General features: G+C 35.7%; 1 long non-coding RNA gene across 1 annotated transcript in view; it reads right to left on the reverse strand.

The window, feature by feature from the left end:
- Nucleotides 1–8,744, reverse strand: part of LOC128247295 (uncharacterized) — a 101,965-nt gene that overhangs the window by 2,511 nt on the left and 90,710 nt on the right. Inside the window, exon 2 of the long non-coding RNA XR_008263667.1 lies at nt 5,716–5,772. This is a non-coding gene — a long non-coding RNA (uncharacterized LOC128247295). The remainder of the gene's footprint in view (nt 1–5,715; nt 5,773–8,744) is intronic.

Consider the following 8,744-nt stretch of genomic DNA (forward strand, 5'->3'; position numbering starts at 1 on the left):
AAAAAAAAAAAAAAAAATTAATCAAGCGATTCTGCGAATTCATTACTTTACGTTCTGTCGAATGAATTATAAGATCAAGCCTGTTTCCATAAGATATTTGCCTTCCACTAATTACAGTGAGGCTAGTTAACTAATATCAAAGACCACATGATGAGATTAATGCCATGTAGTAAAAGCTAATAATGAATCTACAAAAGCTGAGGGAAATAACAGAATGAGTCATCAGCTTTGAACGAATACAAACGCATGCAGATATGTTTAAGTGTGTCCTTATCCACGTATATACACATGCATACACGCACACATATATGTATTTACACATGTCTGTATATATATATATAGAGAGAGAGAGGGGGAGAAAGAGGGGGAGAAAGAGAGAGAAAAAAGGAGAGAAATGAACTAAGATGTATAAAGACAGGTTAATTCATTCTTAACACGACTCTGTATGCGACAAGGTCAAAGGCATTTGCTCAGATTTCACGTCAGCGGAAAAATTTGTCTCTGGAAAGCTGCCAACAATATGTTTTCTGGTGTGTACACGAAGCCAAGAGGATCAAAGTATATATATAAATATATGTATATTTATTTTTAACGCGCTTTAATCCAAGACAAAAGTCCGCTGCGATTACCGTTCGCATTCTGGTGTACATGGACATGTTACAAAAATTAAGCATATTTTGAATTCAGCTGTACACTGAATTACCTCCAGCTTTGAAAGCTTCATCAAACTCATTGTTTGTTGTTTACTATATATTGGAACAAAAAATTTCGGCTTAGCTCCAAGTGACCATGGTGATATCTGCCACGGAAATGAAGAAATCCTGCCGAAACACTGTGACTTGTAGTTCGCCCACGTCACTCAGAGATTGGTTTGATGCGTTTTTACACACAAAGTCTAAAGAAAGAATTTTTTCTCTGAAACAAAATCCTGCAGTGAATTTACATTCTAATGTACATCAATGCGTTAAAAATATATTTACTTATCTTTACTTCCATCTTTGTAACTTTGTGAGTTTTCAGTAAATTAAGGAAAACAAATTTAAGTTACCGTAGCATGTATTTGGACTGTAAAATGGAGAGGCTATATTAAAGGCTTTCTTTGATTTAGACCAGATTAATGCTGACTGATTGAAATTAACTTGATGTCGAAAGTATGTTAACAAAACATTGTGAGTGGATTTGGTAGACGGAAACTGAAAGAAGCCCGTCGTATATATGTATATATATATATATATATATATATATATATATGTATGTGTGTTTGTGTATCTGTGTTTGTCCCCCCACCATCGGTTGACAACCGATGCTGGTGTGTTTACGTCTCCGTAACTTAGCGGTTCAGCAAAAAGAAACCGATAGAATAAGTACCAGGCTTACAAAGAATAAGTCCTGGGGTCAATTTTCACGACAAAAGGCGGTGCTCCAGCATGACCGCAGTTAAATGACTGAAAAAAGTAAAAGAGTAAAAGAGTAAATACTTAGCAGAATTAACATGCCATTAAGGAAAAGAACAGTCTGTTTCGGGATGGGGCACAGAAGTATCTGTCAATACAGGTTTCCACTCCAAAAGTTTTACACGCACACATACATACATAAGTGCTTACACACACACACACACACACACACACACACACACACACACACACACACACACACACACACACACACACACACATAATTCAAAATTATTCTTTTTCTGTCATTCATCGTCAAAGTATTTATAATTTATGCATAAGGTATGAGACGAATTTAAATTCTTAACAACGTTTCCACTTACGCCTGTCCTCTAAAGGAATCGCGGCTGGTACCTCTACGGATACTGAACCATTAAAACAATGCAGCTATATCTCCCTTGTATCACACCTTATTATTTTAAAGAAGTGATAACATGGATAAACAATGTATTCCTAGATAAATAAGATTGGATTGCCATGACTGGAATGTCGGTGATTATAGATTTGCTCGATTAGGGATTACTTGGCGCTAAAGCGCACCAGCAGCAGTATCTTCAACAATAACAACGACGGCTACGATAGCGGTGCCGGTGCAGGCGATGACTACGACATTTATCAGTTTCATTTGATCTTTCTCTATAAATACATTAGTTGCGAGTTAACTAAATTTCTGATAGGCTGACTGGCGCAGGTAGCTAATTTCTCATACGTCTCTAGATGAGTTGACTGGGAAATACAGCTGAGTATCAGCAGAGATATGATTGAATAAATTATGTTTGCTCAAAAGTAAATAAATAAAAGCATAAACAAATAAATGAACATGAATGTTGCGCAAATTATTATAAGCAATTTAAGTTTTATGTCGTGCCGACATAACGTTTATGTCTACTACCATGAATAGTTTTGCTGAAAAACAACTTCACTATACGTGGTCATGTTAACCTTATCACAATTATCATTAATGCATTTATGTGTTAAAAAGTTTGCACACAGTGCCATAAACTTCTAGTGGTATGTAGGTAGTGAATTGGCAGAGGTGTTAGGAGCGGATGGGAAAATACGTTACAATGTATTTACCAGCAGTTTGCGTTCTGAAGGTATGCCTTTTCTATTTATTTTTCTTTATAAAGTAACAATGTCGGCCAGTTTACTGTTCTAAGCTTCAGTATGTCGACTGTATAACTTGTAGTATTTCTAATTCAGTTCTTTATTTTCTAAGTTCAAATCCTGTCAAAACCTACTTGTGTCGTACAATTAATCCGTTACCTGGTTTATCACAACAACCTAGGCATACGGTGTGTTACTCGAATTAAGATAAGTATCATGTTTGAAGATATCTTTCTCTCTTTCTACTGCCTCAGACATCATGTAAATAATAATGACACTACATTCCCCTCTTGACTAAGATATACAAAAATAAAAATATGGCCCGATACTTCTAATCTACATTTGGCTATACAAACCAGTAGCGTCTTTGTCAGTGATTCCCAACATTTCTGTGGCCTCAACATTGTATCGTCTATAAAGATGCATGATGTACTTATTAATATTTACGTTACTTGTGATGTTTAAATTTAAACCCCTGCCATCCCACAAAACTCTCAATGACACCAAATTGGAAATCTCTGACATACCTTGCGGCACGGTCTGTTTAAGATAATTCGTTTTTTAAAAGAAAAGGCTATATTCGATAACGTGGTTTTAGATTATATTTGTAATAATCGCTAGATTAAGTAAGTACATGAACGTCTATACAAAATATAATCCTAAAAGTGTGACGAAGAAAAACACATACACGTATTTTCATTCAATTTACATATGCTTATGAATATATATTGATTTTATACAAATGAAAGCATGTAAAAAAAAAAACAACAAAGAAAAGTGGAGAATTACAATGAAAAATCTTTCTGTCATGTGTTACAATTGAACAAGTACTACCAGATATTAAAACTGGATTGAACACGATCTAACAAAGGAGTCTTTATATGGTCACTATCTTTCAAACGGGAGCCGTGAGTTGCCGTTTCAAATGCACGCTAACTTCTTAAATGCATTATTCTACTGCCATCTGAACCATTAATCATTACTAATTTAGAATTTTCTTTGATACATAACAGCTTCCGAGAAATACAGTTCAAGCACCACCCTGAAGCTGTAACTGAGGGAGAAAATGTAACTATTCTTTGGGACTTCCCAGTATATGCAGACCGGACCATCAAGGCAAAAAACAGACCAGATATATTTCAATCCTACACGCTTATTTTACAGCAGTGCTCTACCCAAACAAGGAAAACTCAACAACATATACATATAAAATATGAAAGAAAAACAACCTAAATATCAGAAATAGAAATAGAACAATTAAAAGGAAAAATACACCAGGAAAATGTAGATAATAGCCTCACAACAATGCCAAATGATATAAACACTGAGACAGTAAAACACGAAGACAAACGTAACATTTCCAACAAAAATGAAGTAAACAAAAAACAACAAACCCAGACCGTATAATAATGTACAAAAAGCACCAATCAGGAACATTACAGACAAACATATGAATGAGAAGGAAGGCGAAACAAATCTAAAACCTGGAAACAGTGATATTATAAAAATGAGAATAATCGAAGAACTGAAAACCACAGATCTCAGAATGGACCACAGACTATACCTCCCAAAATCAAAATAGACAATAAAACAACATCAATAATAAATAGCATAAACATGGCCGTCACGGAACTAATACCTACAGAAACAAATGGCAATATCAGTGAACTAAATGACATAATATATGCAGCAGCCACTGCAGACACAAAAGAAGCAGGACACTCCCTCAACAGAAGTTCCACCACCCAAACAAACCCTGTGGATAAATAATATCCCCAAAAAATTTTTAAAAAGAGAAAAGATCTGTCGATTCTCAAAGGAATTAGTAGACAATCAACACTACTAAGTAGCAAGAAGAAAACAAAAATACTGTGCAAATACAACATTACAGAAAAAGGTTTACCTGAGGTAAAAGAACAGCTAAAGCAAGATATCCTTGCCAAAGCACAAAGGATCCGCTGGTATGCGAAACGCCAAAAATTCTCCCACGAACTTGGCAAAAAATAAAATAGACATTACTGCAGCACCAAAGGCAGAAGAAGTGGAAGAATTTTGGAAATATGGTCGGTGAAGGAACAATCTCAGAAAAGGACTATTAAAACAACGAACTTAGCCCTTGAGCAACTCTGGACCCCTATAACAACTGAAAAGGTCGCCCAGGTACTGCAAAGACTAAGCAACTGGAAGGCACCTGGGCACGACAAGATCCCCAACTCTGGTTAAAATATCTGACAGGAATACACAAAAAGCTGGCTGAAAACTTTAACGAAATACTAGCAGAACCAGAGACAATGCTTGAATGGCTCACGAAAGGGAAAACTATCCTAATTCCCAACTCCACGGAAACGGCAAAACCACAAAGATACAGACCTATAACCTGTCTCCCTACAATCTACAAAGCCTTTACTGCAATAATATCGCAGAGATTAAGTAAGCACCTGGAAGAAAGCAACCTGTTTCCAGAAGAGCAGAAGGGATGCCGCAAGTGCTCATACGACTGTAAAAATCAATTAATGATCAATAAAGCCGTAACTGAAGACAGCCGCAGAAAGAAGAAAGGCCTCAGTATGGCCTGGATCGACTACCGAAAGGCTTTTGATAGTGTTCTCCACACGTGGATCTTCGGAACACTAGCCATAAACAAGGTAGCACCAATAATTATAAAATACATAAGACACTCTATGAATAAATGGCAGACAGTGCTACAGCATGATGGAAGTACAGCAACTGTAGTTGCAAAGAAGGTTAAGTCAATAGCAAAGCAAAATGCGCTTGAACAATTGGTTGATAGGTGGGAACAAAGATCTCTACATTGCAAATATGTGGCCCTAGCAAACAAGCTGATGTAGACCAGAAGCAAAAACATGGTACGAACATACACTCGAAGGCATAATCGAAAATGATAACGCGAAGATCCTATGGGATTTTATGATTCAATGCGACCATAGGATAGAGAATAGGAAACCAGCAGATATAGTGTTAATTGGGAAAGAAAGCAAACGATGATGGATCATATATATGCATGCCCAGCTGACAACAAGGTATGCGATAAGGAAGAAAGAAAAGTCGAAAGATATAACAGGGTAGCTTGGGAGGTTAAGCAGTTGTGGTCGCTGAAAAGGTGGGATGTTGCTCGAAAAATAAGGGGTGTTACCTTAGTTCACTAGTAGTGAACATCTGGCACCGTAGTACATCTCCAACGTTAGAAGCTCTGCAACGAAAATAAGTAAATAAATAAATAAATAATAATAATAATAATGATAACGATAACAACAACAACGACAGTAATAATAATAATAATAATAATAATAATAATAATAATAATAATAATAATAATAATAATAATAATAATAATAATAATAATAATAATAATAATAATGATAATAATAGTAATTATAATAATAATAATAATAATAATAATAATAATAATAATAATAATAATAATAATAATGATAATAATAACAGACAGAAGAAACTATCTGTAAACTAATAGATGCAAATGTTCCAACCTATAAAAATATATCGGTTAAGGAATTTGACAAATTAAGTAAATATAAGAACCTGGAAATTGAAATACAAGATGCAGCATTTTGAAGCGAGAACTGCTATTGTGGATGCCCTCGATGTGATAAGAAAGGGATGTCACAAACGTCTAGATAATATCCCAGGAGAACCATGTCTCACAGAAATCCGAAAGATTGTGCTAACAAGTTCTGCTCACATCCTTAGAAAAACCCTTTCCATTTAAATGTCTATGTTGTATTACACGAAGATATTTCGCTACTGCCCCTGCAACATTCCCACCGCAAGCTTTCAGTCATACTGTAACATCTCTTATCCTTCACTCGCCTTAGGACGTTGGGTGTGTCTCGGCATGTGACTGAAACATACAAGCAGATTAAAAGTAAATAACAAGAGCGCTCAGAGAGCGCAAACCTCCGACAAATCAACACCAAAGTCCTCTCAACGATTAGCCAGAGATGCTTTTTAAAATGAGAATATCTGAAATAAACTCGACTGATCTCACAAACGAGAATACTTAAAATATATACTTGGTATATATATACATACATACATATATATATATATGGATTAAGGAGGAAATATCAACACTGGATAGAAGGAAGAGAAAGTTGATGACGCTGCATGGGGCGCTACACCTTAAAGCAGACGTAAACGGACTGTATATGGAAAGAACGAATGGTTGCAGAGGATTAATTAGTATAGACCATTGTATAAGGTGTGAAAGGAGAACGCTTGCCGAGTATTTGATACATAGTGGTGAAGACCTACTGCAGTATGCCGCGAAAGATATGGGTGTAAATGCAGATGAAATGATGGGCAAGGAAGAGTTTAACCAAAGAGCTGAGGAGAAGAGAAAAGAAAACCTTGAAATGCATGGACAGTTTGAAACGAATACACAAGACGTTAAGGATAGTACAGCATCGTGGGCATAGCTTGAGCGAGGTGATTTGAAGCGTACCACCGAAAGCCTGGTCATTGCTTCACAAGACCAGGCTTTCGCTACAAATTCAGTGATATATAACATCTATAAAACTTCTGACACCCAGAAATGCAAACTCTGTGGAAAGAGTGTGAAAAATGTGACCCACTTGGTAAATGGATGTGAGAGCCTTGCACAAAAATAATATAAGCGCCGCCACGATAAAGTGTGTATCTTCATTGGCTCTTATGCCATAAATACCAATATGAAGTAACAGAAAAATGGTATGATCATGTAACAAGTAAAGTTATGCAGGAGATTGGTAAAATAACGATACTCTCGGACTATGATTTTCAGTCGGATCGTGTAATAGAACACGGCCGGATGTTGTCATATTGAATAAGAGAGACAAATACTGTTAGATCATTGGTGTAGCCATACCAAATGATATGAATATTGTGAGTAAAGCAGTTGAAAAATCACCAAGTACACCGAACTGAAAGTGGAAATGGCAAGACTGTATGGAATGCGGGAGGGTAATATAAAAGTGATACCAGTGGTGATCGGAACATTGGGTTCAATCCCACTTAAACTTCAAGACTTCTTAAGGCAACTAGAAATCAAATGCAAGATTGATGTCTTGCAAAAAGCACATCATAAGGAGAGTATTATCTGTCTGAGGTCCTTGTTGTGACTTGACAGCTGACTAGATTCCAGTGCATTTTTACCTACATTGTGTTACGAAGGAATAATAACAATACTACTAATTATTATTTTAAATTTTCGCAAAGGCCAGCAGCGGGAGAGAGATTAACCTCATTAAATCGATACCAGAGTTCAACTGGTACTTATTTTACCGACGCCGAAAGGAAAAGTCGACTTCCGACGGAATTGAACTCAGAACGTAAGGGCAGACGAAATGCCAGCTAGCATTTCGGCTCATGTGCTAACGATTCCGCTAGCTCACCGACTTAGTAATAATAATATATAGATACATGTATACATTACTATATTCACACACACACACACCACACACATTATATATATACATGGATGTATACATATATATGTGTGTTTGTGTGTGTGTGTGTGTGTTTGTGCGTGTGTGTGTGTATTACTTTAAAACGTGAAGTTATAACTGAGAACTGAGAAAAATTTAATAAACTTCAGATCTCAGTTAAGATATGAGTTCGACGTTTACAGCGGTCCTAGGTTAAATACTATGATTAGTGAATGTATTTTATCAATTAATGATTATTCCATTTGCCACTTTCATTAAATTATGTATGTTATACATTGAGTTGCATACTATACTTTCAATAATTAAACAATTACATATTATCAATTAAAATTTAATTTATGTCAAATTAAATTAGTATTCTCCATAAATTCATGAATACAGTCTAGCGATACTAGCCGAGAAATACGTGCACTGTGTGTCAGAAATATAAATACATATTGTGTAGTACCATATTAATTACGCATTTATTACATTATACAATATTTTACATTAATTCGATATGATACGAAAAGGAAGTCCATACAATTTTAGGAAATATAAAGTACGTCTATGCATTTTCTACAGTAGTGCATACATAGATTTCATACATTCATATACATACAAAAATATGTCTGTCTGTCTATCAATCTCTGCCTCTCTCTGTATATATACACACACACACACACACACACACACACACACACACACACACACACACACACACACACACACACACACA

This window comes from Octopus bimaculoides, chromosome 3 (assembly GCF_001194135.2).
Source record: "Octopus bimaculoides isolate UCB-OBI-ISO-001 chromosome 3, ASM119413v2, whole genome shotgun sequence".
NCBI lineage: Eukaryota > Metazoa > Mollusca > Cephalopoda > Octopoda > Octopodidae > Octopus > Octopus bimaculoides.